Source organism: Procambarus clarkii, chromosome 35 (genome assembly GCF_040958095.1).
Source record: "Procambarus clarkii isolate CNS0578487 chromosome 35, FALCON_Pclarkii_2.0, whole genome shotgun sequence".
Lineage (NCBI taxonomy): Eukaryota > Metazoa > Arthropoda > Malacostraca > Decapoda > Cambaridae > Procambarus > Procambarus clarkii.
The window spans coordinates 8,562,755-8,574,617 of record NC_091184.1 but is presented as its reverse complement, the minus strand read 5'-3'; positions in this window follow the sequence as shown (position 1 = coordinate 8,574,617).

Here is an 11,863-nt window from a genome sequence, read left to right as displayed (position 1 = left end):
TGTTGAATCAGGATCCTTTGGCTAATGTTACAACAAACAGCATAGATGATGACCATGCTGCTTTGTCATCTAATTCAGAACCTAATATTGGTTGTGGAGCCAATGAAGATGCATCCATCTTCTCTTGAAAGTCAGAGAGAGAGAGAGAGAGATTGGACTTGGGACATGATTGATGAGCATGACCCAATATCATCAGAGTCAGAGAGCAGTGGTGATGAGGATGATAAATCATTATCAGATATATTGTTAGTATGGGTCAATAAATATGGCATGACACACAATGCCATTGATAATTTATTAAAAAAATTGAGAAAACAGGGACATGCTGACTTGCCAAAAACAGCTCGTTCGTTACTGAGTACAGTTAAACATATACCTACCGAGACTAAATCAGGCATGATGTATATATACTTGGGGTTAGAGGAGGAAATGTTGAAAACTTTAAGGCTGTATCCTAAATCAACAATAAGAGATTTGGCAGAAATATCTTTAATTTGCAACATTGATGGTTTGCCAATATTTAGAAGTAAAAATGAAAGTTTATGGCCTGTTATTTGTGCTATCAATAATGTCAAACCTATAAGAGTTTTCCCAGTAGTCCTCACATACGGAAGCTCTAAACCTAGTGATTTAGATTTTTTAAATGAATTCATTCAGGATTTGAAAAAAAATTATGCACTATGGGTTTAAAAATGATGACAAAACATTGTCAGTAAAACTAAAAGGAGTCATATGTGATGCCCCAGCAAAAGCAATGGTGAAGGCAATCAAACTCCACTCTGGCTACTTTGGGTGTGATAGATGTACCCAAGAGGGTGTTTGGAATGGAAGAATGACTTATCAACAAGTGAAAAATTTACAACTCAGAACCGATGAAGATTTTCGTAATCAATCTAATTCTCAACATCACCATGGTAGATCACCATTCTGTGACTTAAATATAAATATGGTGAGTACTTTTCCCATAGACTATATGCATCAGATATGTCTTGGGGTTATGAAAAGGTTACTTCTTGCCTGGATACGAAATAAAAACGTAAAATTATGTGCTCGCCAAGTTGATGAAATTAGTCAGCGTCTAATTCAACTAACAAAATTTGTGCCTATGCACTTTGCACGTAAACCTCGAAGTCTTTCAGAGGTTGATAGATGGAAAGCGACTGAATACAGGCAACTCCTTCTCTACACCGGTAAGATTGTACTGAAGGGGATCTTACCCAAAGAATTGTATGACCATTTCCTGACTCTGAGTGTAGCCATTTCTATTCTTGTTTCACCTAAATTGATTCAGTTAAATTACAGCCAATATGCACATGATCTTTTGCTGTACTTTGTGTTAAAGGCTCGTGAGCTGTATGGTAAGGATTTTTTAGTGTACAATGTACACTGCCTAACACACACATCCTCTGATGCCAAAGAGTTTGGTAGTTTGGACAGATGTTCAGCATTTCCATTTGAAAATTACCTGCAGCAGGTTAAGAATATGGTTCGATCAAGTAAAAACCCTCTTGTTCAAATTGCAAAGAGGCTGAATTTGATGCAGCATGCTCAAAGGATTTATACACCAAATACAGAACATAAAATATATATATATCAAGGCACCAAACAATGCCTATTTGCTGAATAATGAAACTTGCTGCCAAGTTTTGGACACTGTCAGTGACACCGATGAAAATGGAGACAGCATGTTCCTTTGCAGGGTATATTCGAGAAGTATACCTCTCTTTGAGAAACCTTGTAACTCCAAATTAATTGGATCATTTAAGGTTCTCACTAGGAATTCATCCATGAAGGTGATTCCAGCAAGAAAACTAAACCGGACAGGTATGATGATCGAGACAGAAAGCGCAAATACTTTTCTGTCAATACTACATGACTTATGACAAGTACGCATTTAAATACTGTATCCATTCTTTAATAATAGTTTGAACTAATATTGTAAGTTAATGAGATTCACAATTTTGTTTTTTATTAAAGTTATTATCTTTTGACCAATATTTACCTGTTTAAAAATCCCATTAGCCTGTATTTCATGAAAATTATTAATATTTTGAGAGCACATTAAGAGATAAAACTGTATTAAGCCTTTTAGTCCATACATGGCAGCTACTGTTTATACCAACCGAAAATCATTTACAAATGTGGCTAATCTATGATTGACATAATCAAGTAAATCTATTACCAACTTTATGCTAATTTCTTTTTTTGGGGAGAACAACCCTTAATAAGATTTTTCAATTTTGTAGATGACATCTGAAAAGCGGTATGCAGTGGTAGGCTTCAATGATCATAGTGTGGGTATCATCTCCACAACCTGGATTGAAAAATCTGATGATGTAAGCATTACTTTGAAACTAAAAAATTGCATATATTGAGTTGGTTTAAAAATATTCCAAATTAGTGCTAAAATTAGCATGTAACAGTTTATTTTGACTTTTCAGGAAACCATATTGTGCTGGTGGCCACGGAGCAGGCATACAGTTAGTGCCCAAAAGCAAGAAAAGCCAGACACGACAAACTGGCGAGTGCATGTCGTATCAACAACTGGTAGGTATTAAATTTATAATTATTAAGATTTAAGATACAAGACACCTATTCATTCATTCACCATAACTTTAACACTGCAGACAAAAACAGCATTATAATTATATTTTAATCACAAGATGGGTTTCCTCATAGCTACTTAAGACTTTTGTGCCCCGGTTATAAGTTCCAAATCATGTACGTCGTATTAGTAAACATCTCTTTACGAAGCTGATTTAAGTTATTTCTTAGTGTTCACTACTCTACTAGGTAACGATAAATATATATCTCGCTGATATATTACTAATTATATTCAATTATTACAGATGATTTTGACGTTGCAAAACGAAGATGCTTAGCTGCGGAAGACACTTCAAATGTCGAAACTGAAGACGATATGGGCTATCCTCGACAACGAAAAAGGAAACCATGCTTCAAATATGAAGAAGAGAATTCCGAGAATAACAAACGTAAGCATTGATAACCTACTACAGTAATTTAAAAAAATTTGCAACTTGAAAAATGCCATTCAATACATTAAACAATTTAAATAATTTCAGGCAATCATCACTCATCTCAATCCAAGAAGAAGTGTTCGCCATCTTCATATGAGAATACACCTTCAAAAGAAATAAGTCCTCTGCAAATACCATATTATTCTGGTATATTAAGTGAATGTAAGGATTAGTAGTAAATAACATTAAAAGTTCTTAATTAATATTTAACCATGCTTCCTTTGTTTGATTATTTATGCTCTTGGTTTAAAAAAACTAAAAACTGCTCTAAACAATTAGTTCTTGCTGTTTTTTCTTTTTTTTTGTTTTTTTTTATTCCTTCTGGAAGTACTAGAAGCTTTGAGTAATTTTTATGCTTATCTGGAATTTCTGTATAGAAATATGTGTTTATTTCTAATTGTTTAAGTACACCTGAAGGCAGCACCACACCTGAAGGCAGATCCACACCTGAAGGCAGCACCACACCATCCACTTTTGCCCCAGGGCAAAATGTTCACAATTACTAAAGAAGAGAACCTCAACGCTTTCCTCTCCCAATGTGGTCTGTCTCAGCTCATTATCACTCCCAGTGAATTAACTTAATTAACCCCCTGACAACTAGTTGGGCTAGGTTTCCTAAGTCTCATTGTTTCATTTTCTGACTTAATTTTTAACTTACTCTTAACTAGTCATTTACTGAAATTATTTAATTGAGTGCATAAATAGTTCTTCAGGTCTTATTAATTATACAGTCATAACTGAACTATTTATAGTTAATAATCATTAGCTTAAATTTGCCTATGCTTATTATTCAACTTTTCTTTGATTTATTTATTTATTTATTTATTTATTTATTTATTTATGCATATACAAGAATGTACATAAGGAATGTGAGGATACAATTATGGTAATTACAGTCTTGTAAAGCCACTAGCACGCGCAGCGTTTCGGGCAGGTCCTTAATCTAAGAAAATTTTAAGGAGGTAAATACTTGCAAAATTTATAGACAAAAAAATGATAACAGATTACATGGAATGAAAAAAAAAAAAAAAAAAAGATGAGAGAAAATTATAGGTACAGTATATTAAAGCACATAGGTAGCTATGATTGATTGCAATGACAGCTTAAAATGGTAGTTGACAACAAATTGGTAGGCACAATACAGCAGAAACAATATAAGATTGATTGCAATGACAGCTTGAATGGTAGTTGACAAAAATTGGTAGTCACAATACAGCATATGGCTAGCACATAAAAGAAGACAGCAATGAACACAATGATAAGGTTGTTTGATATTACATAAAAATTAGGAGATTGGGTACCACTAGGTACAGAGCAAATTTAAAGCTCAGTGTAGGAAACTAAATAGATGAAGTTAGGTACTTTTTGGTTTTGCTTTTAAATAAGGCAAAAGTTTTACAGTTTTTCAATTCACTAGGGAGTGAGTTCCATAGACTAGGTCCCTTAATTTGCATAGAGTGTTTACACAGATTAAGTTTGACCCTGGGGATATCAAAGAGATATTTATTTTTGGTGTGGTGATAATGGGTCCTATTACATCTGTCCAGGGAGAGTTTCAGAGCATGGTTTGCATTTAAGAACAGGGTTTTGTAAATGTAGTTGACACAAGAGAATGTGTGGAGGGAGTTAATATTTAGCAAGTTTAGAGATTTAAACAAGGGAGCTGAGTGTTGTCTGAAAGCAGAGTTAGTTATTATTCTGATAGCAGATTTTTGCTGTGTGATGATGGGCTTAAGGTGGTTTGCAGTGGTAGACCCCCATGCACAGATACCATAATTAAGATAGGGGTAGATTAGTGCATAATATAGTGAGAGGAGAGCAGAGTTAGGAACATAATATCTGATTTTGGAGAGTATACCAACTGTCTTAGAAACTTTCTTAGTTATGTGTTGAATGTGGGTGCTGAAGTTGAGTCTCTTGTCTAGGAATAGGCCAAGAAACTTGTCATTTCATTTATTACCTAGGTTGCCTAGCCTCGCCATGCTCCCTTACTCCATTGTACCCCTGGCTTTGCCTGCATCTCAAATTGCAAATTGTTACTTACAGTATACCTGAGGGTACTTGTAAGCAATCTACCTCATTTTTCATTTTTGCTCAATTTGTTTTTGTATTGCTTAGTCTTGTTTATATTTTTGTTTTGTATTTCTATATCTTGTGTTTTGTATAGTCCATGTTTATATGTTTTTTCGTTAATCTCATTTATTACCTAGGTTGCCTAGCCTAGCCATACTCCCTTACTCCATTGTACCCCTGTAAGCCCCTTTTGTGTTTGCTTTGTACAGTATTGTGTACATTTTTTTCCCTATTTTATAGCTTATTTCTACCTTGTAATTTGCCTTTCTTCCCTTGTTTTTCCTGCAATCAGCTTTTTTTATGCAGACAAGTATAGACCCTGAACTTAACCTCTTATCCACTATCTATGACAATTATCACTTTAATGATCTAAATTGCAGATATTTTGCAGCACATGAAGTAAACAATGTATTAACTCATAATCACAATATCTCTGTAATCAATTTGAACGTTAGATCCCTAGGTAAACACTTCGATGATGTTAGTGCTATGATTGAAGCTATTGACAACAAATTCTCTTTTATTATACTTACTGAAACATGGTTGAAAGAGGATACTACTCAGCTCTTTAACATGCCTAACTACTCAGCAATTCACAACTGTCGTCAACTTCAGAGAGGTGGTGGCACTGCTCTTTACTACCACCAAGAACTAACATGCTTAAAAGAAATTAGAACCAGAGACTGCTATGGGGAGTATATCTTCGCCAGCTTCAGAGTCAAGGGTGCCGAGTCTGTCCTGACTGTGGGTGCAGTTTATAGAATTCCTAACACTGATGTGTCCGAATTCAACTCAAACCTTAGAAATCTAATACTTGATAACAGACTGAACAAAAACCACCTAATTATCGCAGGGGACTTTAATATTGACCTCTGCGAGCCTGAACACCCTACTGCTGTTAGCTTCCTCAACTGTATGAATTCCTGCTTCCTCATACCCTTAATCACTAGACCTACTAGAATCACTGATAGCACTGCCACGACGCTAGATCACATCTGGACAAACATAACCTCTCCGCTTACTTCAGGTATAATCACCGATAGCACTACAGACCATTACCCCACATTTCTCTTAACTAACATTAGCAAACCACCTCTTGAGTCAAGAGTGATACGTTTTAGACTACACAATGAAACTGCTATAGACATTTTTATAACTGCTGCTGATAATGTCAACTGGGAGTCCGAGTTAGGTAACATAGTGGACATCAACCTAGCAGTGCAATCTTTTCTTCAAAAAACTCTTAGCCTTTATAATACTCACTGTCCTATGCTTACAAAACAAGTCACAACCAAAAGGCTTAACAATCCCTGGCTTACAAAGGGAATACTTAAATCTATTAATAAAAAACATGACCTTGAGAAGAAGTATAGGTTAGGAATTGTCTCCAAAGAATTCTCAAAGAATTACTCATTATTGCTGTCTAGAATAATTAGACGAGCCAAAACTAAATACTACGAAGATAAATTTACCCAAATAAAGAGCAACATTAAACAAACTTGGAGAACAATTTCTCAAATATTGGGATCAAAGAAGTCTTTAAATAACAAACCGACTCTCCTGTCTAATAACGATGGTCAGCTTTCAGCCTCTGATTCTGCTATTAAGTTCAATAGGTTCTTCTCTTCCATTGGTTCATCCCTTGCAAATGATATTCCATCTTCCAGTACAGACATTAAGGACTATCTTACAGGTAACTATCCACAGTCTCTGTACCTAAAGCCTATTAATTCCACTGACGTCTGTGGTGTTTGTGTGTTACTGAGGAAGTCTTGGTTGTAGGGTTGATGTAAAGTCATGACTTGGTTACTGACTTTAATACTTAATATGATTACATGACTAGTAGCTACCAAGCTTGGCGGGCGTCCTGTACGCTCTTGTTTACCTTCCTTCTCTCTGGCGTCTCAGCCGCCGCACATAGAAAACGGATGGTACCATTTTCTGTGAACATGACATCCCTCCTTTTCTTTAAAAAGAATGAATACAGGATGTCTACCATGCGTGTAGCACAAAGCAAAGTTATTGACACAAAGTAAGTTATTAACATATCAAGAGATACTGCATACATTTAACATTAATTAAGCACACAAAGAATTTAAACAACTTAATCTTTTCCACAAAGGATTTCAATGTTAAAAATACATATGCAATGTTAAACAAACATGAAAGAAACTGTACTACAAAGTTACAAAATATTGAATGAGATATCTGCATTATTCAAACAATATTAAATTTAGTTTAGCATAAGTAAATACTTTTCATTACATAGGAACACAATTAATCATCAAATCGTGTAGGGCGTTTAACATGACGTTTAGGACGTGAGTCCCCAAATACAATAACATCCCTTGATGAATTGTTTGTCGGGTTATAACTATTTTTTTCTTTTTCTTTTGCACGACTTTGCACTTCATCATTTTCTACACTAGTTGGAATCACTTTGAAATAAGCCATATTACGTGTTATACTATGATCTCTATTACTAGCTGTTACCATAGTTCCTTTTACACTAATCACTTTATATGGTTTTGTATCATATGGCATATCTAACTTTCCGTCTTTTTTCTTTTTAACAAGAACAGTGTCACCAACCTTTATGAACTGTTCCTTTGCACGTTGATCATGAGCAATTTTCATTTTGCCCTTGGCTAGTGCATCCTTCTGAGCGAGACGTTTATCCGTTACCTCGGCTGGCATGACGGGTAGTGCGATTCTCATAGGACGTCCAAATAAAAGTTCACCAGGTGACTTGCCCAGTGTTCCATGCGGTGTTGCACGGTAGTTCCTGAGAAAAGCATACATAGCTTGTTTCCAGGATCGTCCTTCGGCATGAGCACAGCGTACCGCTTTCATGAGAGGTTGCATGAATCTCTCAACTTCTCCATTTGCTTGAGGATGTAGTGGCATCACACGGCGGTGTTTGAATCCAATATGCTCAGCAAAGTTGACGAAGTCTTGTCCATTGAATGGCGGTCCATTGTCTGTCTTGACAATTTCGGGAATGCCAAAGTTTGAAAAGATCTTGTCGAGTTTCGGGATGACGGCCTTTGCAGATGTGGAATTGATGATTTCTACTTCTGGATAACGTGAGTGATCATCAATGACTACCATCAAGTACTCTCCAGTTGGTAGTGGTCCGCAGAAGTCCATTGATACTTCCATCCATGGTGCAGCAGGTAGTGGTGAAGGTTGTAGAGGTGTTGGTCTTGAAGTATCCACTGCAGCTTGGCAAGGGACACAGGCATCATGCATATCCTTTGCTTGACGATCAATGCCAGGAAACCACACCTTTTCTCGTAGCAGCTGTTTGGTCCTAACAAGACCTTGGTGTCCTTGATGTGCAAGCTTCAGAGCACGTTGCTGGAGAACAGCTGGAATCACGATACGAGTACCTCGCAGCACAGTGTCGCGTTGTTGTGTAACACTTAATTCTGTCTGGATGCGTTCAAGTGCTTTGAATGCATCTTGGTCAACTCCTGAGGGTGGGATGCGTGGAAACTTTTTCTTAGTCAATGCATCCACTGTTGCTTGCAGAGTTGGGTCCTCTAGGGTTGCAGTACGGATTTCATCAAGAGTAAGAGCCTTAGGGACTGCATCACAGGTTACAGAGTGTACATATTCCTCGGCAACTTGCTGATGCTTGGTGATGGTGAAACTGTTTGCAGGATGTCGACTGATGTAATCAGCGGGATTGCCTGCACCCGGCTTGTATTTCACCGTAAAGTTGTATGGTTGCAGACGAAGAGCCCATCTCTCAATGCGAGCTGGTGGTTTGGACTTTGGATTATTGAAGATGGTCTCCAACGGTTTGTGGTCAGTGACTATCGTGGTGAAGGGTGCACCAAGCAGATACACATTGAAGTGTTCACAGCCCCATACAAGAGCAAGAGCTTCCTTCTCTGTCTGACTGTATCGTTGCTCAACATCTGTGAGAGAACGGCTGGCGTAGGCAATTACTACTCTGGAATCTGGTTGACCAGGTTTGTGTTGGGCTAAAACAGCACCTAAACCAACAGGACTAGCATCCACTGTTAACTCAGTGTCCATTGATGGATCAAAATACGCAGCAGTCGCATTCTCTACTAGTGCATCTTTCACAGCATCAAATGCATTTTGCTCGATATCGCTCCAGTACCATGATGCATTTTTCTTCAGGAGCTCACGTAGAGGCTTCGTAATGATAGCAAAATCTGGAATGAAGCGAGAACAGTAGTTTGCCATTCCCAGAAAACTATGTACTTCAGTGGACGTTGAAGGAGGTGCAGCATTCTTGATATCTGCAACTTTCTTAGGATCTGGAGACAGACCTTTGTCACTAAGTACATGTCCAAAGAATTCAATTTTATGTTGATTGAACTCACACTTTGCTCGGCTTAGCGTCAAATTCTTTTCTCGTAAGCGTTGCAATGTTGCACGAAGAGCTTTGTCGTGTTCAGCTTGGGTACGGCCATAAACAATGATGTCATCAGACATGTTGTCAGCATTAGGTATATCTTGCAATACCTGGCTGATGATGTGCTGGAATACCTCGGCAGCACTGTTAATACCAAAACTCAGGCGCTTGTACCTATACAGACCTCGATGTGTCGTAAACGTTTTGATGAAGCGACTCTCATCATCAAGTTCAAGCTGATGATAGCCCTTGTTTAAATCTAACTTGCTGAATACAGTTGCACCATTCAAGCGGTAAATCATATCATCTACAGTGGGTGTAGGATGGCGTTCACGCATTATTGCCTTGTTGGGAACACGCATGTCCACACAAATGCGTATCTCATCTGGATTCTTCGGCTTTGGTGGAGTGACAATTGGGCTTACCCGTGGTGTTGGGCCTGTTACTGGTTCAATGATATCTAGTTCTATCAGCCTATCCAGTTCGGCATCGACTTTCTTGCGAGTATGGAATGGTTGTCGGCGATGTGGTTGGGCAACTGGAATTACATCTGGGTTGATATGCAGATGTACTTTGCTATCAGTATAACAACCTATGGATTTAAATCGATCAGAAAATTCAGCAACAATACCATCAACATTGTTTGCAGATTCCACTGCTACAGCATTAGAAAGCTGAAGTAGCCCCAATTTGGTTGAAGTCTTGTAACTGAGTAAAGACTCCTTTGCATTCCTAACAACATGGAATGTAGTAATGAGCATTGCATTCTTTGACTTAATCTCTGCAGTTAAAGTTCCAATCACTGGCAAGGCTAACTTTGAAGCATAGGCAGTGGCTTTGCCATTATAGTTCTCAAGCTTTGGGAACTGTTTTTTAAATTTTTCATAGTGGCACTCAGCAATGGTGTCAATGTTTGATCCAGTGTCAATGAGAACCTTGAGACAAATACCAGCAATGTATACACATGTCTCTGGGTTGTTTGGAAGATCATTCCATTCTGTGATTGCTTGTACTCCATAAGTATAATCACATTCACTGTCATCTGAGACTGGTTGTAATGAAATGTTGTCTTGTACATTATTAACATTCTGGATATGAGGTGCAATATTGTGTTTACCACCTCGACCCCTATGACCTGATCCTCGTACAGTGCTTTTATTCACTGACTGTGGTTTCTTTAGTGCAGAACGACACATAGCACCAAAATGACCTAGTTTTCCACACTCATAGCACTTCTTACCTTGAGCAGGACAAACATTATCTTGGTGTGGGTAGTCTCCTCCACAATTGTAACATTTATTGTTGACACCCTCTGATGTGGGTCGTCGTGACTGTTTGAGTCTTGTTCCTTGACTCCAGTTGTGATGTGGTTCTCGGCTCAATTTACTGTTAGGTTTGCCATGATATCTTCTTTGATCACGGTGTCCTCCCTGAACCTTACGTACCTCATCACTGTTAGTAACAGTGGCAGAACCGTTATTGGCACTGCACTCCATGACACGAGCATCACGTGCAGCATCTTCCATTCGACGAGCAATATCCAGTATCTTGGTAAGAGAACTGTCATCATCAACAAGTTCTAGAGCTCTTCGACGAAGACGTGTAGATGTGCATGATTCAATTATTTGCTGTTTGATTTCTTTGTCAACATCAGCAAACTCACAATGGGCTGCTAAACCCTGCAGACGTGTGTGGTATTGATCCACAGTTTCATTAGAGAGTTGTTTTGCTCTCCTGAAATGCATAATTTCCATAGCAGTATTTTGCCTTGGTTTGAAATGCTCTGTTAGTTTGGCTTTGGCAGTGTCATAATCTTTGGCACCACCAGTGTCTTTCAGTGTGTCAAAGATGTCACAAACTCTATCACCTGCATAATGAAGTAGAAAGGCACGCTTTCTTTCAGCACTTTTGATGTCAGAAACTATCAACAAATTTTCAAACCTTTTAAGCCATTTGACCCACCTCTGTGACAGGTTTGTCTGGTCACAGTCAGGATCAAATGCAGGAAACTGAGGTATATTTGCCATTTTTACTGAATAAATGTAACTTATCACTTAAATGTTCCTCAGAATATTAAACACTTACTGCACTGTATATGTTAGTCAAGAATTCACTGTAATTACTTTAATTTTGCAAAGCACACAAGCATTTTAATGCAAAAGTTCACAACAGTGCACAATATAGCAGCAACTGACTTCTTACCTAGCCCTTGTGTACATGTGTTGTTCCTACTCACAGCAGCAGCACAGCAGTTGGCACGGCAGTTGGTACAGCAGTTGGTACGGCAGCAGTTGGTACAGCAGTTGGTGCAGCAGTTGGTACAGCAGTCAATTCAGTGTGATGAATTTTGTAGCACGAA